The sequence below is a fragment of the Podarcis tiliguerta genome (genome assembly GCF_965153285.1).
Source record: "Podarcis tiliguerta genome assembly, chromosome: W".
NCBI lineage: Eukaryota > Metazoa > Chordata > Lepidosauria > Squamata > Lacertidae > Podarcis > Podarcis tiliguerta.
In genome coordinates, this window is record NC_139552.1 from 21,384,049 (window position 1) to 21,410,086 (window position 26,038).

Below are 26,038 nucleotides of genomic sequence, written 5' to 3' on the forward strand. Positions count from 1 at the left end.
CAGGTTGGACGTGCTTTCTAAACAGGGGCAAACGGGATCCAAGGCAGAAGGCATTGGCTTGGGGAGAAGGGGAGGCAGCCTTGTATCGCATTTCGACGGGAGTTTGCAGCAGTACCCCAACTTCAGAGCAGACCTGCTGTTTGCGCTGGATCTACTTGACAAAGACTTTAGAGATGAGAGAGAGAGAGTGGGGTTTATCTTGTCCCATTTGCATGGGGAAGCCAAAACGTGGCTGCGGAATCTATGGAGGGACAATGATCCAGCGCTCCAAGATGCGAAGGCTTTTATTAAAGCAATGGACTCATGCTTTTTATCAAGGGTAGACGTCGATATTGCCAGGAGGGACATACATGGACTTAAACAAGGCAAAGCCAGCGTGCGGCAGTACCATACTCGATTTTTCGGACTGGTTCATGCCCTGGGGTGGGAAAAAGATTCTGCGCCAGTCAGAGACCTCTTTTGGGAGGGGTTGAATGCAGATGTAAAAGCAGAGATTGGAAGAGGGGAGAGACCAAGGAGCACCCAGCAGGTAGTCCAGAGGGCTCTGGAGATCGGGGTGCATCTGGAAGAACGTCCTTGGAACAGGGAAGAAGGGCGTTGGGGAAGGGCACCAGCCAGAGCACCTCCCTTCTTTCCCAGAGAAGCAGCGCGTGCGCACTCCACACCCTCGCAGGGAGGGGGAGAAGAGCCGATGGAGATCGGAGGTGCCAGGGCTCAGTCAGCTAACAGAGCCCTAACACCGGGAGCAGCCAAAACGAAGCTTCCTAGAGGGAACAGGAAGTGCTACATCTGCGACAGTGCTCAACACATGGCGAAAGAGTGTCCCCAGAGGCTCCACAAGCACACTGCAGCCTCGGCAACAGTCGCAGAAGCAGCTCAATTGAAAACGCAGCAACAGTTAAACGACGGAGTCTGGCTGGAGGAAGAGGCACTGGGGTCCAGCCAGACAAGTCAATGAAACAATCCCCAGCACTTTTGCAACCCACAGACCCCCTCCCACCCAAACCAGTGGTGCAGCTTACAGCGTCTCTCCAACTGCCCAATGGACGGACTCTGGAGGTGCCGATCACCATTGACTCCGGCAGCAACGCTGACTTTATAGGACTGGAATTCATTCAGCAGCACAATATACCACTGCTACCAGCCACGCTGCCCCTGAACGTTGTCACGGTGGATGGCAGAGACTTGTTAGGGGGGCAGGTGGTGCAACAAACGCAACCAATGGTGATGCGGATTGGAAATCACCGAGAAGTCATCAGCTTTAATGTCACCCACCTGTCGGACACGCCTGTAGTCCTCGGCATGAGTTGGCTGCACAGGCACAGCCCAGCATTGGCGTGGTACCAGCGCCAACTGACTTTCGGCTCCTCCTATTGCGCGGAACATTGCATCCTTCCTAGCCCGGAAGAAGGAGGGGACGACCCGCAGCTACACTTAGGCACGCTGCAAGCAGTGCCGCGCAAGTACGCAGCGTTTTTGGAGGTTTTCTGCGAGAAGGAAGCGGACAAGCTGCCTCCCCACAGGTCCTATGACTGCAAGATTGACCTCCTGACAGGAGCGACGCTGCCAGCCGGGAAACTGTATTCCATGTCTGAGGACGAGCTGCAGGAGCTCAAGGAGTTCATAGACCTCAACTTGAAGCGCGGTTTCATCCGGGAGTCGAAGGCAGCGGGGGGCAGTCCTGTATTCTTTGTGAAGAAAAGGGACACGCCCCAAAAAAGACTTGTGGTAGACTTCAGGCTCTTAAATTCAAAGACCAAGCCCGCGGCCTTTCCCATGCCCAAGATAGATGACCTGCTGGCGACGGCGAGGAAAGGACGCTGTCAGAGCTGGCTCCGGGTCCCAGCTCACCAAGGACCAACGCTAGCCGGTAGTACAGTATCAAAGTCTTTATTGAAGAATAGTCTCCATTTACAAATCTCAGCGTCCCAGCTCTACGTCTGAGCTTTAGACCGGCGAAGCTCTATCTGGATCTCCGCCCCCTGTGCACCAGCTTAAGACTCTAATCTTACTCCACCTCCTCCTTCTCTCTCTCTTCCTCTGGGTCTTACTACCCCCCGGTGTCTCTTCCCTCCTGGACTCTTCTGACGCAGAGCTTGACCCCTCTGACTCCTCCCCCTCTCTTCGGCGTGCTTTAGGACCTGGCTCCCTACCCGGGCTGCCCACCTTGCCGCCCTCCTGTACATTTGAACTTGGCGCGCGCGCGCGTTTAACTTTCCTGATGACCGTTTCCTCGCTCCCTGACGAGGGTGTGGCCACTCCTGCCTCACGCTCTCCCTCTGCCTGCGCGCTCCCTGATCCCGATGCCTTGGACTCCTCCCCCCTACTGCACTCTGGGGGGGAAGCTGGTCCGGATTTCCAGCTGTTACTCTCTGAGTCCCCTCTGGTCCCTTCTTCCCGAGGTGTCCCCCTTGCCCTGACCATGGGGGCCCCTTTCTGTGAATCCTCCGAGTCACTGGAGAGACTCAGAGACCTCGGACTACTGTCGTCGCTGACATTTCCTTCCGACTCCTCCCCCTCGCTCTCCGTTTCCTGCCTCTCCTGTGACTCTTCTCCTGAACCCCTGACATCCATCCCCCCCTCGAAGCCCCCCCTTCCCCCCTCCCCTTCCTCCGGCGGGGGTGCCGGGTGCTCCATCGTTGTGGGGGTAAATGGTGGATACAGTTCGTCCCCCGTGGCGTGCATCCAGTTAGATAAATCCGGCTCGTCCTCCGTGTCTTCGCCGACCTCGTTCTCCTCTGCTTCCATCTCTGTGCCGCCATGCTCGAACCCCACATCCTCCCCCATCACGTCCATGTCCCTCTCACCCTCGTTCCCCTCTGGGTCCGTTGCCTGCCAAGGGCCCCTCAGCCACCTCTCCTCTCCTCGATTGTCCCACCAAAACGAGCGGTCTGAGGCAAACCCCGAGGGCGAGCCCTCCGGTGAACGTGTTTCTAATGCTGGTTCTTCGTCCGATGTGAATCCCTGGAACGTGCTGGTAGAAAGCGTGGGTGTGAAAAGCCAGTCGTCGAAATACTCAGCTGGCATGGGCCTGTGTGGGAACAAGGCATGAAACTCCTCTTTGAGGAGAGGCTCGTCCAGGGCATAGTCCGGCACCCAACTGTTGGCGCTGGCCGGGGTACCTTCCCTTGCGAGAAAATATTCTACTCCCTCTTCCCCCCATCTCGAGTCCAAAATCTCTGTGACCTGGTTGATGGGTTCTCTTCTTGGCGACTCCCTCCTTGGGGGGGCCTCCCTATACGGGTCTGGTGCCGTGCCCTGCGCCTGAAATCGGTGAGGTGCTTTGTAGGGCGTGAGCACCGACCTATGGAATACTGGGTGCATTCTGGATCCTTCCGGAAGTGTCAACCGGAAGGCCACCGGATTGATCTGTGCTTCAACTCGGTAAGGTCCTAGTTGCTTATGTCCGAGTTTCTTCTTAGCTAAGGATCTGGTCGGCACTGCGTGGGCCGCTAACCACACCCAGTCTCCCACCTGTATGTCTTCACCAACCCTCCTGTGCTTGTCAGCCTGCAGTTTGTATGCGTGCTTTGCAAGCTCTAATTGCCTCCTAAGCTGCTCTTGAACTTCCTGCAATTCCGCCGCCAAGACTTCCGCTGCCTGTGGCTCCCCCTCCCCCAGTTTCTCTAATCCCGGGAAGGTTCTGGGATGCCTCCCGTTGTTGGCGAAGAACGGCGTCACCCCTGTGGACACGTGCTTCGTGTTGTTGTAAGCGAACTCAGCGAGTGGCAGGTAGTCCACCCATGTCGTCGGCTGTTGATTTGCATAGCATCTCAGGTACTGCTGCATGATGGCGTTGACGCGCTCCGCTTGTCCGTTGGTCTGCGGGTGTCTCGCCGACGCTAGGTTGATCTTGACGTTCAGGAAACCCATCAGCTTCTGCCAGAAGCTCGAAATGAACTGGCGCCCCCTGTCGGACAAGATAGACCGTGGCAGTCCGTGCACCCTGAAGACGTGGTCTATGAACAGTTTGGCGGTCTGTTCTGCTGTGGCCACCTTCGCGCACGGAATGAAGTGGGCCATTTTAGTGAACATGTCCACCACCACTAGCACTGCCGTTTTACCCCTCGAGCTGGGTAAATCCGTGACAAAGTCCAGTGCCACCCTCTCCCACGGTTCGCTCGGGGTCTGCAGCGGTTCGAGCAGTCCTGCCGGAGGTTTGTGCACTGACTTGGCCCTTTGGCAGGTGTCGCACCTCGAGACGTACTCCGCGACCTCCCCCCTCATCTTGGGCCACCAGAAATCTCTGGCAACGAGTTCCGCCGTCTTCTCCTTGCCGAAGTGCCCGGCGGTTGGCGCGTCGTGCAACTGCTGCAGTACTTTCGCACGGAGCTCATCTCCCGGTACATAGAGTGCTCCTCTGCGGACGAGCAATCCGTCCCGTATTTGGAACTCGTCGTTCTTCACCGTGCCCTTGCGCACCTCCTCCATCTTGGCTAGAGCGAAGGAGTCTTCCTGCAGTGCTCGACGGACCGCCTCCAGGTCCACGGTTGCGGAAGCGCACGCCCACGCTTTTTGGGCGAAAATGTGCTTGGCCGCTGCTGGCGCCGCTTCTTCGAGGTATTGCGGCTTTCTGGACAGTGCATCTGCCATGATGTTGTTGTCGCCTGGGATGTATTCTATCCTGAAGTCGAAATCCGCAAAGAACTCCGCCCATCTGATGTGCCGCTGGTTCAGGAACCTTGCCGTGCGCCAGTACTCCAAGTTCTTATGATCCGTGCGAACCTGCACTGTGTGTTTGGCCCCGATGAGGAAGTGCCGCCACGCCTTGAATGCTGCATGAATGGCCAGCAACTCCCTGTCCCAGATGGTGTAGTTCTGCTCTGACTTGCTGAGCTTCCTAGAGTAGAAGGCACACGGTCTCCAGTCCCCATGCGGGTCCTCCTGCAACAGTACGGCGCCCACGGCTCTGTCTGAGGCGTCCGTCTCAACCCTCAGCGGTTTGCTGGGATTCACATGCAGTAGCTGCCCTTCGGACGAGAAGAGACGCTTGAGGTTCTGGAAGGACTGCTCCGCTTGCTCCGTCCAGATGAACTTCTTCTTCTTGGAGCTGAGCGTGTCGGTAATGGCCGCTGTCTGCATCGCGAACCCCTTGATGAACTTGCGGTAAAAGTTGGCAAACCCCACAAACCTCTGGACCTCCTTCCGATTGCGCGGGCTCTTCCAATCCAACACCGCGCGAACCTTGGCGCTGTCCATGGCGAGCCCCTTGTCCGACAGCTTGTAGCCCAGGAAATCCACCTCCTTCCTGTCGAACTGGCACTTCTCCAGCTTTGCGTATAGCCGATGCTCCTGCAGTCGCTGCAGAACCTCCTTGACGTCCCCCTCGTGGGTCTCCTCAGATTCTGAGAATATGAGGATGTCGTCCAAGAAGCAGACGCATTTCTTGTAGAGAAGACCCGCCAGGACGTGATGCATGAACGCTTGAAAACAGTGGGCGCCATTTTGTAAACCGAAGGGCATAACTCTATATTCATATGTGCCCAGGGGCGTGAACATGGCAGTCTTCCACTCGTCCCCCTCCCGTATGCGAATCAGGTTGTACGCCCCTCTCAGATCCAACTTTGTAAAAACGCGTCCTTTCCTCACCGTTGCCAGCAGGTCGTCTATTTTGGGCATTGGAAAGGCTGTGGGCTTGGTCTTTGAATTTAAGAGCCTGAAATCCACTACAAGTCTTTTTTGGGGCGTGTCCTTTTTCTTCACAAAGAATACAGGACTGCCCCCCGCTGCTTTCGACTCCCGGATGAAACCGCGCTTTAAGTTGAGGTCTATGAACTCCTTGAGCTCCTGCAGCTCGTCTTCAGACATGGAATACAGTTTCCCGGCTGGCAGCGTCGCCCCTGGCAGGAGGTCAATCTGGCAGTCATAGGGCCTGTGGGGAGGCAGCTTGTCTGCTTCCTTCTCGCAGAAAACCTCCAAAAACGCTGCGTACTTGCGTGGCACTGCTTGCAGCGTGCTCAATTGTAGCTGCGTGTCTTCCCCTCCTTCTTCTTGGCTACGAAGAATGCAATGTTCCGCGCAATAGGAGGAACCGAAGGTCAATTGGCGCTGGTACCACGCCAATGCTGGACTGTGCCTGTGCAGCCAACTCATGCCCAAGACTACCGGCGTGCCTGACAGTTTGGTGACGTTGAAGCTGATGACCTCTTGGTGATTTCCAATCCGCATCACCATTGGTTGCGTTTGTTGCACCACCTGCCCCCCTAGCAAGTCTCTGCCATCCACTGTGACAACCTTCAGGGGCAGTGTGGCTGGCAGCAGTGGTATATTGTGCTGCTGAATAAAATCCAGTCCTATAAAGTCGGCGTTGCTGCCGGAGTCAATGGTGATCGGCACTTCCAGAGTGCTTCCGTTGGGCAGTTGGAGAGACGCTGTAAGCTGCACCACTGGTTTGGGTGGGAGGGGGTCTGTGGGCTGCAAAATCTCTGGGGATTGTTTCATTGATTTGTCTGGCTGGACCCCAGTACCTCTTCCTCCAGCCAGACTCTGTCGTTTCCCTGCTGCGTTGCTTCTGTCACTGTTGCCGATGCTGCAGTGTGCTTGTGGAGCCTCTGGGGACACTCTTTCGCCATGTGTTGAGCACTGTCGCAGATGTAGCACTTCCTGTTCCCTCTAGGAGGCTTCGTCTTGACTGCTCCCGGCGTCAGGGCTCTGGTAGCTGACTGAGCCCTGGCACCTCCGAGCTCCATCGGTTCCTCTCCCCCTCCTTGCGAGGGCGTGGACTGCGCACGCGCTGCTTCTTTGGGATAGAAGGGAGGTGCTCTGGCTGGTGCCCTTCCCCAACGTCCTTCTTCTCTGTTGCAAGGACGTTCCTCCAGATGCACCCCGATCTCCAGAGCCCTCTGGACCACTTCCTGGGTGCTCCTTGGCCTCTCCCCCCTTCCAATCTCGGCTTTTACTTCTGTATTCAAGCCCTCCCAAAAGAGATCTCTCACTGGCGCAGAAGCTTTGTCCCATCCCAGTGCATGAACCAGTCCGAAGAAACGCGTATGGTACTGACGCACGCTGGCTTTGCCTTGCTTAAGTCCATGTATGTCTCTCCTGGCAATATCAACGTCTATCTTTGATAAAAAACACGAGTCCATAGCTTTAATGAAAGCCTTCGCGTCTTGGAGCGCCGGATCATTGTCCCGCCATAAATTTCTCAGCCACGTTTTGGCTTCACCATGCAAATGGGATAGGATAAACCCCACTTTCTCTCTTTCATCTCTAAAGTCTTTGTCAAGCAGATCCAGCGCAAACAACAGGTCTGCTCTAAAGTTGGGGTACTGCTGTAAACTCCCGTCAAAATGGGATACAAGGCTGCCTCCCCTCTTTCCCAATCCAATGCCCTCTGCTTTGGATCCAGGTGGCCCCTGTTTGGAAATCACGTCCAATCTTACTTGGAGATCCCGGTAGGCGCTACTCATTTCCTCCTCTCTTTTTCTGGATGCAATTACCTCCGTGCTGAGTCGTGTCACAGCTTCTTGCAGGGCGGATATCTGCTCTTCCGTCGTCATCTTGCCTGAGTTCTGTGAGCTCTGGAAGCACCCCTCCTCTGCCCTCGCTGCGTCAACTCACGTGGCGAGGTTCTTGGTGCCAAAACTTTAAAATTAGAGATAGAGCTTACTGTCAGAGCTGGCTCCGGGTCCCAGCTCACCAAGGACCAACGCTAGCCGGTAGTACAGTATCAAAGTCTTTATTGAAGAATAGTCTCCATTTACAAATCTCAGCGTCCCAGCTCTACGTCTGAGCTTTAGACCGGCGAAGCTCTATCTGGATCTCCGCCCCCTGTGCACCAGCTTAAGACTCTAATCTTACTCCACCTCCTCCTTCTCTCTCTCTTCCTCTGGGTCTTACTACCCCCCGGTGTCTCTTCCCTCCTGGACTCTTCTGACGCAGAGCTTGACCCCTCTGACTCCTCCCCCTCTCTTCGGCGTGCTTTAGGACCTGGCTCCCTACCCGGGCTGCCCACCTTGCCGCCCTCCTGTACATTTGAACTTGGCGCGCGCGCGCGTTTAACTTTCCTGATGACCGTTTCCTCGCTCCCTGACGAGGGTGTGGCCACTCCTGCCTCACGCTCTCCCTCTGCCTGCGCGCTCCCTGATCCCGATGCCTTGGACTCCTCCCCCCTACTGCACTCTGGGGGGGAAGCTGGTCCGGATTTCCAGCTGTTACTCTCTGAGTCCCCTCTGGTCCCTTCTTCCCGAGGTGTCCCCCTTGCCCTGACCATGGGGGCCCCTTTCTGTGAATCCTCCGAGTCACTGGAGAGACTCAGAGACCTCGGACTACTGTCGTCGCTGACATTTCCTTCCGACTCCTCCCCCTCGCTCTCCGTTTCCTGCCTCTCCTGTGACTCTTCTCCTGAACCCCTGACAGACGCGTTTTTACAAAGTTGGATCTGCGAGGGGCGTACAACCTGATTCGCATACGGGAAGGAGACGAGTGGAAGACTGCCATGTTCACGCCCCTGGGCACATATGAATACAGAGTTATGCCCTTCGGTTTACAAAATGGCGCCCACTGTTTTCAAGCTTTCATGCATCACGTCCTGGCGGATCTCCTCTACAAGACATGCGTCTGCTTCTTGGACGACATCCTGATATTCTCAGAATCTGAGGAGACCCACGAAGGTGACGTCAAGGAAGTTCTGCAGAGACTGCAGGAGCATCGGCTGTATGCCAAGCTGGAGAAGTGCCAGTTCGACAGGAAGGAGGTGGATTTCCTGGGCTACAAGCTGTCGGACAAGGGGCTTGCCATGGACAGCGCCAAGGTTCGCGCAGTGTTGGACTGGAAGAGCCCGCGCAATCGGAAGGAGGTCCAGCGGTTTGTGGGGTTCGCCAACTTTTACCGCAAGTTCATCAAGGGGTTCGCGATGCAGACGGCGGCCATTACTGACACGCTCAGCTCTAAGAAGAAGAAGTTCATCTGGACGGAGCAAGCGGAGCAGTCCTTTCAGAACCTTAAGCGTCTCTTCTCGTCCGAAGGGCAGCTACTGCATGTGAATCCCAGCAAACCGCTGAGGGTTGAAACAGACGCCTCAGACAGAGCCGTGGGCGCCGTACTGTTGCAGGAGGACCCGCATGGGGACTGGAGACCGTGTGCCTTCTACTCTAGGAAGCTCAGCAAGTCGGAGCAGAACTACACCATCTGGGACAGGGAGTTGCTGGCCATTCATGCAGCATTCAAGGCGTTTGCGGCACTTCCTCATCGGAGCCAAACACACAGTGCAGGTTCGCACGGATCATAAGAACCTGGAGTACTGGCGCACGGCAAGATTCCTAAACCAGCGGCACATCAGATGGGCGGAATTTTTCGCGGATTTCGACTTCAGGATAGAATACATCCCAGGCGACAACAACATCATGGCGGATGCACTGTCCAGGAAGCCGCAATACCCCGAAGAGGCGGCACCAGCAGCGGCCAAGCACATTTTCGCTCCGAAAGCATGGGCGTGCGCTGCAGCAACCGTGGACTTGGAGGCGGTCCGTCGAGCACTGCAGGGGGACCCCTTTGCACAAGCCAAGATGGAGGAGGTGCACAAGGGCACGGTGAAGGACGACGAGTTCCAAGTACGAGACGGATTGCTCATCCGCAGAGGAGCTCTCTATGTACCGGGAGACGACCTCCGGGCGAAAGTACTGCAGCAGTTACACGACGCACCCACCGCCGGGCACTTTGGCAAGGAGAAGACGGCAGACCTCGTTGCCAGAGATTTTTGGTGGCCCAAGATGCGGGGGGAAGTCGCGGAGTACGTCTCGAGGTGCGACACCTGCCAAAGGGCCAAGTCAGTGCACAAACCTCCGGCGGGACTGCTCGAACCGCTGCAGACCCCGAGCGAACCGTGGGAGAGGGTGGCCCTGGACTTTGTCACGGATTTACCCAGCTCAAGGGGTAAAACGGCAGTGCTAGTGGTGGTGGACATGTTCACTAAAATGGCCCACTTCATTCCGTGCGCGAAGGTGGCCACGGCGGAACAGACCGCCAAACTGTTCATAGACCACGTCTTCAGAGTGCATGGACTGCCACGGTCTATCTTGTCCGACAGGGGGCGCCAGTTCATTTCGAGCTTCTGGCAGAAGCTGATGGGTTTCCTGAACGTCAAGATCAACCTAGCGTCGGCGAGACACCCGCAGACCAACGGACAAGCGGAGCGCGTCAACGCCATCATGCAGCAGTACCTGAGATGCTATGCAAATCAGCAGCCGGCAACATGGGTGGACTACCTGCCGCTCGCTGAGTTCGCCTACAACAACACGAAGCACGTGTCCACGGGGGTGACACCGTTCTTCGCCAACAACGGGAGGCATCCCAGAACCTTCCCGGGATTAGAGAGACTGGGGGAGGGGGAGCCACAGGCAGCGGAAGTCTTGGCGGCGGAATTGCAGGAAGTCCACGAGCAGCTTAGGAGGCAGTTAGAGCTGGCAAAGCACGCATACAAACTGCAGGCTGACAAGCACAGGAGGGTTGGTGAAGACATACAGGTGGGAGACTGGGTGTGGTTAGCGGCCCACGCAGTGCCGACCAGATCCTTAGCTAAGAAGAAACTCGGACATAAGCAGCTAGGACCTTACCTAGTTGAGGCACAGATCAATCCGGTGGCCTTCCGGTTGACACTTCCGGAAGGATCCAGAATGCACCCAGTATTCCATAGGTCGGTGCTCACGCCCTACAAAGCACCTCACCGATTTCAGGCGCAGGGCACGGCACCAGACCAGTATAAGGAGATCCCCCCAAGGAGGGAGTCGCCAAGAAGGGAACCCATCAACCAGGTCACAGAGATTTTGGACTCGAGATGGGGGGAAGAGGGAGTAGAATATTTTCTCGCAAGGGAAGGTACCCCGGCCAGCGCCAACAGTTGGGTGCCGGACTATGCCCTGGACGAGCCTCTCCTCAAAGAGGAGTTTCATGCCTTGTTCCCACACAGGCCCATGCCAGCCGAGTATTTCGACGACTGGCTTTTCACACCCACGCTTTCTACCAGCACGTTCCAGGGATTCACCTCGGACGAAGAACCAGCATTAGAAACACGTTCACCGGAGGGCTCGCCCTCGGGGTTTGCCTCAGACCGCTCGTTTTGGTGGGACAATCGAGGAGAGGAGAGGTGGCTGAGGGGCCCTTGGCAGGCAACGGACCCAGAGGGGAACGAGGGTGAGAGGGACATGGACGTGATGGGGGAGGACGTTGGGTTCGAGCATGGCGGCACGGAGATGGAAGCAGAGGAGAACGAGGTCGGCGAAGACATGGAGGACGAGCCGGATTTCTCTAACTGGATGCACGCCACGGGGGACGAACTGTATCCACCATTCACCCCCACAACGACGGAGCACCCAGCACCCCCGCCGGAGGAAGGGGAGGGGGGAAGGGGGGGCTTCGAGGGGGGGATGGATGTCAGGGGTTCAGGAGCAGGGTCACAGGAGAGGGAAGAAACGGAGAGCGAGGGGGAGGAGTCGGAAGGAAATGTCAGCGGCGACAGTAGTCCGAGGTCTCTGAGTCTCTCCAGTGACTCGGAGGATTCACAGAAAGGGGCCCCCATGGTCAGGGCAAGGGGAGTGCCCAGGGGGACACCTCGGGAAGAAGGGGCCAGAGGGGACTCAGAGAGTAGCAGCTGGAAATCCGGACCAGCGTCCCCCCCAGAGTGCAGTAGGGGGGAGGAGTCCAAGGCATCGGGATCAGGGAGCGCGCAGGCAGAGGGAGAACGTGAGGCAGGACTGACCACACCCTCGTCAGGGAGCGAGGAAACGGTCATCCGGAAAGTAAAACGCGCGCGCGCGCCAAGTTCAAATGTACAGGAGGGCGGCAAGGTAGGCAGCCCGGGTAGGGAGCCAGGTCCTAAAGCCCGCCGAAGAGAGGGGGAGGAGTCAGAGGGGTCAAGCTCTGCGTCGGAAGAGTCCAGGAGGAATGAGACCCCGGGGGGTAGTAAGACCCAGAGGAAGAGAGAGAGAAGGAAGAGGTGGAGTAAGATTAGAGTCTTAAACTGGTGCACAGGGGGTGGAGATCCAGACAGAGCTTCGCCGGTCTAAAGTCCAGACGTAGGGCTGGGACGCTGAGACTTGTAAATGGAGACTATTCTTCAATAAAGACTTTGATACTGTACTATCGGCTAGCGTTGGTCCTTGGTGAGCTGGGACCCGGAGCCAGCTCTGACAGCGTCCTTTCCTCACCGTTGCGAGCAGGTCGTCTATTTTGGGCATAGGAAAGGCCGTGGGCTTGGTCTTGGAATTTAAGATCCTGAAGTCCACTACAAGTCTTTTTTGGGGCGTGTCCTTCTTCTTCACAAAGAATACAGGACTGCCCCCCACTGCCTTCGACTCCCGGATGAAACTGCGCTTCAAGTTGAGGTCTATGAACTCCCTGAGTTCCTGCAGCTCGTCTTCAGACATAGAATACAGTTTCCCGGTTGGCAGCGTCGCCCCTGGCAGGAGGTCAATCTTGCAGTCATAGGGCCTGTGGGGAGGCAGCTTGTCCGCTTCTTTCTCGCAGAAAACCTCCAAAAACGCTGCATACTTGAGTGGAACTGCTTGCAGTGTGCCTAATTGTAGCTGCGGGTCATCCTCTTCCCCTTCCGGGCTAGGCAGAATGCAATGTTCCGCACAGTAGGAGGAGCCGAAGGTCAGTTGGCGCTGGTACCACGCCAAAGCTGGGCTGTGCCTGTGCAGCCAACTCATGCCCAATACTACAGGCGTGTCCGACAGGTGGGTGACATTGAAGCTGATGACTTCTCGGTGATTCCCAATTTGCATCACCATAGGAGGCGTTTGCTGCACCACCTGCCCCCCCAGCAATTCCCTGCCATCCACCGTGACAACCTTCAGAGGCAGCGTGGCTGGCAGTAGTGCTATGTTGTGCTGTTGAATGAAATCCAGTCCTATAAAGTCTGCGTTACTACCAGAGTCAATGGTAATCGGCACTTCCATAGTGAGTCCATTGGGCAGTTGGAGCGATGCTGTAAGCTGCACCACTGGTTTGGGCGGGAGGGGGTCTGTGGGCTGCAAAATCTCTGGGGATTGCTTCACTGACTTGTCTGGCTGGACCCCAGTGCCTCTTCCTCCAGCCAGACTCTGTCGTTTCCCTGCTGTGGTTCTCTCTGCTGAGTTGCGTCTGTGACTGTTGCAGAGGCTGCAGTGTGCTTATGGAGCCTCTGGGGACACTCTTTCGCCATGTGCTGAGCACTGTCGCAGATGTAGCACTTCCTGTTCCCTTTAGGAGGCTTCGCTTTGACTGCTCCCGGTGTTAGGGCTCTGGTAGCTGACTGAGCCCTGGCGCCTCCAATCTCCATCGGTTCTTCTCCCCCTCCCTGGGAAGGTGTGGATTGCGCACGCGCTGCATCCTTGGGAAAGAGGGGAGGTGCTCTCGCTGGCGTACGTCCCCAACGTCCTTCTTCTCTGTTCCATGGACGTTCTTCCAGACGCACCCCAAACTCCAGCGCCCGCTGGACCACTTGCTGAGTGCTCTTTGGTCTCTCCCCCCTTGCAATCTCATCTTTCACATTTGCATTCAAGCCTTCCCAAAAAAGGTCTCTGACTGGAGCAGAATCCTTCTCCCATCCCAGCGCATGGACTAATCCAAAAAAGCGGGAATGGTACTGCCTCACACTGGCTCTGCCTTGTTTGAGCCCATGTATGTCTTTTCTGGCAATATCGATGTCTATCTTTGATAAAAAACACGAATCCATCGCTTTAATGAAAGCTTCCTCATTTTGGAGCGCCGGATCCTTATCTCTCCACAAATTCCTCAGCCACGCTTTGGCTTCCCCATGCAAATGGGACAAGATAAACCCCACTTTCTCACGCTCATCTCTAAAGTCTTTTTCCAGCAGATCCAGCGCAAACAGCAGGTCTGCTCGGAAGTTAGGGTACTGCTGTAAACTCCCGTCGAAATGAGATACAAGGCTGCCTCCTCTTCTCCCCAGCCCGATGCCCTCTGATTTGGGTCCCGGTTGCCCCTGTTTAGAAAGCACTTCCAACCTGGCTTGGAGATCCCTGCAGGCGGTATCCATTTCCTCCTCCCTTTTCCTGGACGCAAGTACCTCCGCGTTGAGTTGACTCACTGCATTTCGCAGGTCTGTTAGTTGCTGTTCTGTAGTCATCTTGCCTGACTTGGGTGAGCTCGCGAAGCACCAATCCTCTTCCCTCGCTGCGTCGACTCACGTTACGAGGTTCTTGGTGCAAAACTTTTCTGGAGATGGAGCTTACTGTCAGAGCTGGCTCCAGGTCCCAGCTCACAGAGGACCAACGCTAGCCGGTAGTAATGTACAAAAGTCTTTATTGAAGTACACTTTCCATTTTCAAACCAGAGCGCCCCAGCTCTACGTCTAGGGTTTAGACCGGCGAAGCTCCATCTGAATCTCCGCCCCCTGTACACCAGTTTAAGACTCTAACCTTACTCCACCTCTTCCGTCTCTCCTTCCTCCTCTGGGTCCTGCTACCCCCCGGGGTCCCTTCCTTCCTGGATTCTTCCGACGCAGACGTAGACCCCCCTGACTCCTCCCTCTCTCTTCGGCGGGCTTTAGGACCTGGCTCCCTATCCGGGCTGCCAACTGCTGCACCCTCCTGTACATTTGAACTTGGCGCGCGCGCCCAGCCTTCAACCTTCCTCTCGACCGTTTCCTCGCTCCCCGATGGAGGCGTGGCCAATCCTGCCTCATGTCCTCCCGCTGGCAGCGCGCCGCCTGATCCCGATGCCTGGGACTCCTCCCCCCTACTGCACTCTGGTGTGGACGCTGGTCTGGATTTCCAACTGCTGCTCTCTGAGTCCCCTCTGGTCCCTTCTTCCTGGGGTGTCCCCCTAGGCACCCCCCTTCCCCTGACCATGGGAGCCCCTTTCTGTGAATCTTCCGATTCGCTGGAAAGACTCAGAGACCTCGGACCGCTGTCATCGCTGACATTTCCTTCGGACTCCTCCTCCTCGCTCTCCATTTCCTCCCTTTCCTGTGCCTCTGCTCCTGAACCCCTGACATTGTTGATTTTTCTTGATTTTACTGCTGTGGTGGTTTTTTTGTTTTTTGTTTTGGTAAACCACTTTGCAGGCTTTTTAAAATAAATTTTATTAAATAAAGAAGCAATAGTAAAGGTAAAGGGACCCCTGACCATTTGGTCCAGTCGTATCCGACTCTGGGGTTGCGGCGCTCATCTCGCTTTACTGGCCGAGGGAGCCGGTGTACAGCTTCTAGGTTATGTTTCTAGCATGACTAAGCCGCTTCTTGCGCACCAGAAGAGCAGCGCACGAAAACACCGTTTACCTTCCCGCCAGAGCGGTACCTATTTATCTACTTGCACTTTGACGTGCTTTCGAACAAAGAAGCAATACATAGAACTAATAATAGAAATATATAGGGAAATATATATCCCCCCCTTTTCTTTATTTTTCCTCCTCCTCCTCCTCGTGTTCCTCACCTGAAGGAAAAGCCAAAGAACCACCATTAACATTGGTGCCTGGTATGTGCAACCATATGCTGTATTTTTATTCTTTTTGGCAAGAAAATGGGCACACAAGGAGGCAGCAAACCTTTGTGCCCTTCCAAGGCAGCACATGCGCAGTCTGCTACTGGCCTCTGGTCTCCTGCGCATGGGGTGGGGGTGGGGGTGGGGGGGAGGCCACCCCTTCCAGGCAGCGAAGGCGACCCTGGCATGGCTACCAGCTGCCCACAAAGGCGCACTGAACTGGGCTCCAGACTGTGGTGGGACTCCCCTAAGCCCCAGCCAACATGGCCAGCGCTCATCAGGGATGATGGGACTTGAAACCCATTGGGAGGGAGGGCCATGTGAAGGCAGGATTCTCAAAAATACCTCTGGCTTGCGGCTCCTGGAGTGTTGCTGGCATCGCCTGGAGTTTCTCTTCAAGCTCCTGGAGCTTCACACAGAAAACTTGAGCTTCCTTAAATACTGTTTCAGCTCCATGCCACACCTCAGCCAAAATCGCTGCTTTAACTCAGAAGAAGAAGGGAGGAGAAGAAGGCATAAATCCGGGGACATTCCGGGGACAAATTTCTGCCGGGGACAGATTGCTGAATCCGGGGTCTCTCCCTGGCAACCGGGGACGCCTGGTAAGCCTCCTTCTGGCCTTACCTGAGCAGCAAGTGCAGCTTGTCCTGGATCACCGTGGATCCCTTCAGCTGCCATCAAGCTCCCAGGTGTGGATCTGTTGTCCTGACCTGATTTTTAGATAGAATTCCATTAGCCTTTACATTTTTAACGTTTGACTCTTATCTGCAAACTCGCAGCCCCAACTCCCCACCTTAACACTGGGAGGGCCATGTCCCCGGAATTTGTGAAGACAGGATTCTCAAAAATACCTCTTCCTTGCGGCTCCTGGAGTGTTGCTGGCAATGGCTGGAGCTTCTCTTCAAGCTCCCAGAGCTTCACAAGGAATGTTTGAGTTTCCTTAAATACTGTTTCAGCTCCTTGCCACACCTCAGCCAAAAGAGCTGTTATCACTGAGAAAAAGGGAGCATCTGTGCATGTCATTCCGGTCAAGTTGCACCAAAGTGGGACTTGTTCATCTGAGCTCCACAGACTGGTTTTTCTAATTGTTTGACTGGGGTTGTTTGTTGGTTTTTCTTTAACTTGGGCAAGGCCTTTTTATGTGCCCTTTCAATCCCCAAGAGCCAGCACTGTAAATCAGTTTTAAGGGAGTCTTACAACCACAGCTGCCGCCACCCCCCACCCCCCAACATCATCAGCAGTTACACATGCAGGCTTTTAAAACTTATTGAATATCCTTTTTAAAAAGTTAACCTTGTAATTCCTAAATCATTTTAAACACTTTGAAATACTTTCTAAAATTCTGCTGTTTAACATTTATGTAAATGATGTAATAAAGGAACCCAAATGGCCAGATATTTCCCTGTTTCAGTTTTATCCCAGAATGTATCCATTTTGCTACATGCCAACGATACGGTGTTGTTAGCACAAACGCACGTGGGTATGAGGCGATTACTAAAGAACTTTGGGAGACTGTGTCGTAACAAAGATTTGAATAGAAATTGTTCCAAGACCAAAGCCGTAGTATTGGGGGCACAGCCCAGGAAGCAGAAATGGCTCCGAAATGGACAAGCCATTGAACAAGCCAGGCACTACAGTGGTACCTCTGGTTGCGAACGGGATCCGTTCCGGAGCCCCGTTCGCATCATGAGCAGAACGCAAGCCACGTCTGCGCGTGTGGGGGTGGCAATTTGCCGCTTCTGCGCATGCGCGTGACGTCATTCTGAGCGTCTGCACATGCGAGAGCAGCGAAACCTGGAAGTAACCCGTTCCATTACTTCCGGGTCGCCGCAGGACGCAACCTGAAAAGACGTTGTAGCACCCTGCTTGTGGTTAACGCTTAGCTGGAATGAAATATTCAACGCAGCAATAGAGAAATTAAAATAATAATTTATTTGTCAGACAAATAAATGATAGGCACAGTGGTATATGGTTACCAAAAGCTCTGCACACCCCAGCCCTGGTGGCCAGCACTTATATTTCCTCTGCCCAGCCCCCTTACTCCTCCTTTGGCTGCCTCTGTCCAATCAGCCTGGTTGAAATTCTTATTGGTTGTCTGCTAGAACCAATCATAAAAGATACACCCATTTGCTATTACCTTTGATGGGAGACAAAGAGCTATATTTCCTTCTATCCATAAATGGCAGACAAGTAGTCATATATCTTACATTTGCCTCGACAAGGCACCTTAATTACCAGATCACCCTTTGCCCCTGCTGCCCTTTTGCCCCTGGAAACAGGGGCAAATGGCTAAAACAGATGGCTCATGGTTTTAAATTTTGTCATAAACAGAGATCTTGAGTTCGCCTTCTCACACACCATCAATGAAATAAGAATCTAACATTTCTTACTTTCTAAATCCATTGCATAATTACATTAAAGCCAATATATTTCATGCATAACATATATAGCTTTTTAGAAGGAAAGGAAAGGCCTTTTCAAAGAAAAAAAGGAACTTAGTAAAAACACTTTCTAAAAGCAATTTCTAAAAGCAACTTCAGAGAGCAGCCTCTTCGGTTTTCCCAGCCAGCTGCTGTTCCTATTAGCTCTTGCCCTTTAACCTTAGGAAAATGTGGCTGATGGGAGGCCCATGGTAAACTATTTACCAACTCTTAATTAGTGTTTTTGCAGCTTGATTGTATTCTTGATTGTATGACCTCTGCTCCCACAGCCTGTAATTCCCTTCTATAACTTTGAGAAACTTGCCTCCTGCTGGTGTTATAAATCTGTGGGGCCCTTGTGCAGGAAAACAAAACAACTGCCAAAGCACCCAGCCAGCTGGTTTCTGCCTGCAAAAGTACTCAGCCAGCTGGTTTCTTGATCAGATGCCTCATTCCCCCCTTTCAAGCTCAAGGACCTTCATCCCAAGTGTCCTTGATAGCTTGACCTTCATCATATTCCTGAGGTAAAGCTCTGTATAGGGCCATGATATGAGGTAGAGTTTCATTTGAAATCATCTTGCTATTTGTAGTTCTAAAACATGAAATGATACATGGCACCATACATAAAACCATTACTACTACCGTCAAGAAAAACAAGCAAGACAATAGTATCCCTTTGAGTCCTGCAACATTTGGTAACCAATTGGTGAGCCATCCCATATCCCATCTTTCCCATGTTTGTACTGGGACATGTGCTATACTCTCCATCTTTGTGGCCAACACACGGATTGCCTCACCAATATCAGAAATGTTAAAGCAACAGGCATTCCCTGTCAAGTTCAAGACTCCACATAGGCCTCCCTGCCTGGCAAGTACATAATCCATTCCCATTTTCAGCTGCAAAATGGCGGCTCTACTTTCATCCAACTGTTGTGCAATAAGTCTCAAACTCTGGGCCGTTGCATTGGTTACAAGTTCCACTACTGCTTGCAATCGAATTATTCTGTTTAGATTATAAATAGGATCCCGTGCCCCTTGTATCAGCTCATCAGGATTCCAGGAGGCAGGATCATAATAGGCTATAGCCTATTATGCGCTCTGGTGGCCAATCATCAGTATCGCTCCAACTTTGGGTACTTCCTCCTGCTATATGAGAAATATCAGCGTTTCTTCGTGTACGCTTGGCCGAACTAGTGGGCATAATCCACATTGGTGGTAATACCCATCCCAGGAAACAAGTCCCACTCCATTTGGAAGGGAGTTGCTTGTATGCCCATTCTCCACATATCCACCACAACCATCGGGTCTGAGGCTTTTGGTACGTGGAGTGCATAAGGCGAAATATCAAAAGGGGTAAAGAGTTCACAGTACAGTATGTTAGATTGCCTTTTGCTGTCACAGTTATGTTCCACAACATTTTCCATGTATGAATAAAAGGAGGTGCACAGGGCAAGGTATTCCGAGTTCGATAGGTAGTACCGTTTGCCCAGGTTTGACTATTCTTAATATAATCCCACGTATAGTGGCAATGAGAAGAGCCTACCATGGTAGAATCAGCTGCATCTGATGATTTATGTACACAGAATTCCCCTTGTACAGGTATAACTCGTATTGGTTTAGTTGAGTTCCATTCGGGGAAATTCTGTACTTCTGTTTGATGTGGCATTTCGCTTACCATACCAATGGCATTTAATGGTATTGGTAATAAGGGCATACCTCCCTCTGAATCATCTGGCCCAAGAGAGCAAACAAGGTAATTGGTCTTATTTGTAGCATTGGCTACCATCTCAGCTAAGCCTACCCACATATTGTGGTCATGGCGGAATCCATATTTAGCAAATTTGGTCAGATTCAAGGACCCTTCCCCTTCCCAAGGGATCAGGATTAATAATAAAATCATGTTGATGTCTAGTATATGCATTCCTTCCACAAAAGATTACCTTATTGTGATAGCAAAAAAATATTAGCCCCAATATAATTCCCCCAGTGACAGAAATGGGGAACCACCAAGACCAAAACATATATCCCGAGGATCCCCAATGAGTAATATCCCTGATAATTGTTCCACAAAGGGGGGGGGGGCAGTCAATCAATTGTATAAGAGAATCTTCCCGTTCACAATCGCTGGTTCAGACGCTCCTCAAGCTTCAGGCGTGCGCAGGTCAGCCAGCTTCCAGGTTGTGGCTGCAGCAGGCCGGTCGTCTCAATGTTGCCCGTGACATAGCCCGTTCCCCGTAGGGCTAGATACAGGGGTTTTTGGAGAGAGTCAGTTTTAGAGGATTAGAGGGGTCACCTTTGCACGTCCAACTGCCTTCGGACTTCTTCAAACGGGAGTGATGAATCCAGGGGGTCTCCTCAGCTACCTTCACCGCTGTTGGAGTAGAGAGCAAGACGGTGTAAGGCCTACGTCACTTAGGTGCAAGTGGATCACATTTCCACTCTTTCACCCATACGCTATCGCCAGCCTGGAACTGATGAATCGGCTTGGCAATGCTGCACGACATGCACTCGAGGGCCCACCTGTTAAGAGAAACAAAAACACGGGAGAGAGATTGCACTTGTCCCTGTGTCACATGGTCTCCTATTTGTTTGAGGTCAGCTGGAATATCCTGAACAAAGGAGGGTGGCCTCCCATACAGGAGCTCAAAAGGTGACAACTGAAGTCTTTTGTGGGTGCACACCGAACACGAAACAGTGTTATGGGTAGCACATCTACCCACCCCAATCCTGTTTCCTGGGTTAACTTTGCCAATTGGGTTTTCAGAGTCCGAGTCATTCTTTCAGTTTTCCCTGAACTCTGAGGCCTATATGCCGCATGCAGTCTCCATTTCACTTGTAGGACTCGACATACTTCTTGTACTACTTGATCAATGAATGCTGGCCCATTATCACTTCCAATGCATCTAGGTAATCCAAACCTCGGGATCAATTCAGTGAGGAGTCTCTTAGTTACCTCTCGTGCCTTTTCAGTTCAGGTGGGAAAAGCTTCAACCCATCCGGTAAGAGTATCTACAAACACAAGGAGATACTTGAATCCCTTAGAAGGGACTAGCTCTGTGAAGTCCACAATTAGGCTTTCCATGGGGACGTATCCCACATGTTGGATTCCAGGAGGTTGTACCGGTCCCTGCCTGGGATTGTTTTTAGCACAAAGAACACATTTCTGTGAAATGCAAGTTGCTAATTGTGATAGGTTAATAATATACCACTTCCGACTGAGACTCTCTCTGGTTGCAGTACCGCCAAGGTGAGTAGATTCATGATAATTTCTTACAATTGTGCCTGCTAGGTGATGAGGTACATAAATCCTATTGTCCGGCAGGATCATCCAACTGTCCTTCACAACCGCTCCTTCCTGTTCAGCCCACTTCCTCTCTTCTGGGGTATAGTGAGGTTTAACTTCTTCTGGAACTACCTCTGGTATGAGGGCTGCTATAAATCCTCCCACAGGCTTTTGGGCTGCCTCTCGGGCTGCTTTGTCAGCAGCATGATTTCCTCTGGTTATTGGATCCCTTCCACGTCCATGACCTTTGCAGTGCATTACAGCAATCTGTTCTGGAGCCCATACTGCTTCCAACAGGATTTCTACTTCAGGTCCATATTTCAAGGCCTTCCCGTGAGCTCCGATTAGACCTCTTTCTTTCCATAGAGCTCCATGTGCATGCAGGGTTAAGAAGGCATATTTAGAATCAGTATAGATGTTTGCCTTACATCCGGCTGCCAATTGCAGAGCTCTAATTAAACCTATAAGTTCAGCTTTTTGTGCTGAGGTGCCAGCAGGCAAAGCTTCAGCTTCCACAACTTCCTCATTGGTGACCACAGCATATCCTGCTCGTCTGGCACCTTCATGCAGGTAACTGCTACCATCAGTATAATATACAACATCTGGATTTTTCAATGGTTCATCTTTCAGATCGGGTCTACTGGAATAAACTTCATCCATTATTTGGAGACAATCATGTGATTCTTCATCATCTACCTCTGGTAGGGGCAGCAAAGTTGCTGGATAGAGCATATTCACTACTCGTAGATGAATCATGGGATTTTCACACAATAGGCCTTGGTATCTAGCCATCCTTGGGTTCGTTAGCCAATAACTACCCTTATATTCCATGAGTGTCAGAACAGCATGAGGTACATTCACATACACATGAGCCAACAGTGTGACGCGGCAGCTAAAAAAGCCAATGCAATTCTGGGCTGCATCAATAGGAGTATAGCATCTAGATCAAGGGAAGTAATAGTGCCACTGTATTCTGCTCTGGTCAGACCTCACCTGGAGTACTGTGTCCAGTTCTGGGCACCACAGTTCAAGAAGGACACTGACAAACTGGAACGTGTCCAGAGGAGGGCAACCCAAATGGTCAAAGGCCTGGAAACGATGCCTTATGAGGAACGGCTAAGGGAGCTGGGCATGTTTAGCCTGGAGAAGAGGAGGTTAAGGGGTGATATGATAGCCATGTTCAAATATATAAAAGGATGTCACATAGAGGAGGGAGAAAGGTTGTTTTCTGCTGCTCCAGAGAAGCGGACACGGAGCAATGGATCCAAACTACAAGAAAGAAGATTCCACCTAAACATTAGGAAGAACTTCCTGACAGTAAGAGCTGTTTGACAGTGGAATTTGCTGCCAAGGAGTGTGGTGGAGTCTCCGTCTTTGGAGGTCTTTAAGCAGAGGCTTGACAACCATATGTCAGGAGTGCTCTGATGGTGTTTCCTGCTTGGCAGGGGGTTGGACTCGATGGCCCTTGTGGCCTCTTCCAACTCTATGATTCTATGACATCGTCTGGCCGAAGGTAAATCTATCAGCTTCTTTGACAAGGCTTGCAGTGGCCGCTACTGCCCTTAGGCATGGAGGCCATCCTTTTGCTACTGAGTCCAATTGTTTAGACAAATAAGCTACTGGATGGTTCCAACTTCCTAATCTCTGAGTCAGGACTGCTGCTGCAATCCCATTCTGTTCATGTACATACAGCTGAAAGGTTTTTTCCGAATTAGGCAGTCCAAGGGCTGGGGCCTCCATAAGTTGTTGTTTGATAACTAAAAAGGCTTGTTGCTGCTCAGGTCCCCATACAAATGGGTCCTTTTCTGCACCTCGAGTGCTTTCACGTAAGGGCTTGGCCAGACTGCTGAAATCAGGTATCCATAGTCTACAAAACCCTGCTGTTCCCAGGAATCCTCTGAGTTGTTTCCTTGTGGTAGGTTCCTTGATAAGGCAAATAGCTTCTTTCCTCTCTGGTCTCAATGCTCGTTGTTGGTGTGAGATGTCAAAGCCCAAATATTTGACCTTTTCTAAACATAACTGTGCCTTTTTCTGGGAAACTCGGTAGCCAGCTTCCCAGAGCAAGTGGAGCAGTTCCTCTGTCCCTTCTTTACAGGTATCAAAATCATTTGCCGCTACTATAAGGTCATCTACATATTGCAGAACCACCTTTTCTCCAGGTATTGAGGGGTAGCTTGTTAGATCCTTTGCCAAGGCAGTGCCAAATAAAGTTGGGGAATTTTTGAATCCCTGGGGCAATCTTGTCCAGGTTAGCTGGCCTTTTGTTCCTGTCAAAGGGTTTTCCCACTGGAAGGCAAATATAGGTTGGCTCTGTGGTGCCAGCCGGCAACAGAAGAATGCATCTTTCAAGTCCAATACAGTAAAAAATGTTGCTTCCGGTGGGATCAAACTCAGCAGGGTATATGGGTTTGGTACATTTGGGTGCAAGGTCTCAATAGCCTGGTTTACGAGCCTCAAGTCCTGTACTGGCCTGTAGTCATCTGTCCCAGGTTTCCGAACAGGCAAAAGGGGTGTGTTCCATTCTGATTGGCAGGGCTTAAGCAGACCATATTTTAATAGGCATTCCAAATGTTTCTGGATGCCCTCCGCTGCTCGCCGGGGTAAAGGATATTGCTTTACAGATACAGTGGTGCCCCGCAAGACGAATGCCTCGCAAGACGGAAAACCCGCTAGACGAAAGGGTTTTCCGTTTTGGAGGTGCTTCGCAAAACGAATTTGCTATGGGCTTGCTTCGCAAGACGAAAATGTCTTGCGATTCCTAGGTTTTTTCCCCCTCCCCCCCTTTTCCCCAAGCCCCTAAGCCGCTTAACAGCTGTTAGCTAAACCGCTTGACAGCTGATGGCTAAGCCGCCTAACAGCTGATCTAAGCCGCTTATCAGCTGATCTAAGCTGCTAATAGCCTTTTAGCAGCTAATCCGCTAATCCCTTAAACCTTTAATAGCCGCTAATAGCCTTTTAGCAGCTAATCCGCTAATCCCTTAAGCCTTTAATAGCCGCTAATAGCCGCTAAACCGCTAATAGCGCTAATCCGCTAATGGGCTTGCTTCGCAAGATGAAAAAAACCGCAAGACGAAGAGACTGGCAGAACGGATTCTTTTCGTCTTGCGAGGCACCTCTGTACAGGGGTAGCCATAGGTTTTAGGGTTACTACAATTGGAGCCATATTCTTAGCCATTCCTGGTGGGCTATTTTCGGCCCATACTCCTGGTGGCACCTGTAGGATTCGGAGGAGCTTGTTTAATTCTGTATCCAATGTGGGTTGGACTTGCAGGGCTGACATTAGGCGCCATGATTGTTCCTTAGGTACTGAGAGGGTAATTATTCCTGCTGCCTTTGATGGCAATTTCATTTCTGGACCTCAAGGAGTGAAGGTGATTTGGGCCTGCAATTTGGACAGCATATCTCTACCCAAGAGAGGTATTGGACACTCAGGTATATACAAAAACTGATGGGTTAAACGATGTCCCCCAATCTGGCATTCCAAAGGTTGGAGGAAAGACCTCTTAGCTGACTGACCAGTGGCACTTTTAATGACTACACTTTTGGATGCCTTTTTCTGCAATAGTTCTGGGAGTACTGAGTATTCAGCCCCAGTATCTATCATAAAGTCTATTAAATGGCTCCCTAATTGAATCGTGACCGTGGGCTCCTGGAAGCCTAACTTTATGGAGTCCGGTTGTTCCTAGTCTTGGGTAAAATCCTCCTCTGCCAGTCCAATAAAATTGTCTCTACTCCGTCCTTGTCCCGGTCTCTGATATCTTCCATCTCGGATCATTCCCCGTCCTCGTCCCTGGTTTCTTGGGCCGGAGCCTGGGCCTGGGCGTACTTCTTCCAACCTCAGGGGTTCAGGACACTCTCGCTTCCAATGACCCTCCTTCTTGCAATTCACACATTGATTCCTTCCCAGTGGTGGATTCCTTCCCCGCCCTCTCCCTCCATTTAAGGGGCGGTAGTCTGGCTTCACTGCTGTGGCCTGCATTACCATCTTTTCCTTCTGCCACTTCTTCTTCTCTTGTTTCTCAGCCTCATCCCTATTCCGATAAACTCGGCCTGCAATGGCCATAATTTGGCTCATCAGCATCCCTTCCCATCCTTCTGATTTCTGAATTTTCTTACGAATGTCAGAAGCGCACTGGGCCACAAAAGTAGCAGTAATCATTCTGCTGTTTTCAGGGGCTTCAGGGTCAAAAGGAGTCTATATACGATAGGCTTCCTGCAGCCTCTCTAAAAAGTCTCCCGGACTCTCATTTAGTTTCTGTTCTACTTCTGAGACTTTAGACATATTAGTGGGCTTCTGGCATGCCCTGCGGATACCTTGCACAAGCGTCTGGTGGTAGGTGGTAAGCCTGGCCAGGTGAATTGCATTGTTTGGATCCCAATTAGGATCTTCCAAGGGAAAGTTGTCCTGGAGATGACGGTCAATATTAAAAATATTTCCCACTCTGGCCTGCTCACGCAAATATATCTGTGCTTTTTCAATTATGTCTCTCCTTTCCTCAGTGGTGAAAAGAGTATTCAGGAGCTGGCTGCAATCTGTCCAAGTAGGACTATGAGTATTTACTATTGAAGTCACCAAGTCCATCATAGCCTGGGGTTTTTCTGCAAAAGTCGGGGTGTGTGTTTTCCAATTCATCAGATCCGTAGTCGTGAATGGAATGTACTGGAGGGTCGAAGTTCGAGGTGGCTGTGGTCCGGGTTGCCCGTTAACCAGCACAGGCTCCTCAAGTGCATCAAATACTCTTCTGAGAGGGGCTACTACGTGACCTTTCTCTTCGCTTTGCTCTAGGGGCCTCAAATCATAGGGGATGGTATCTGTCCCAAGACGTTCTTTTAGCAGCTTTATGCGCCTGACTGTATTGCTTGCTGACCGATCAAGGTCTCCCTGTAACTTCTGTAATAGTTCTCTAGGACTT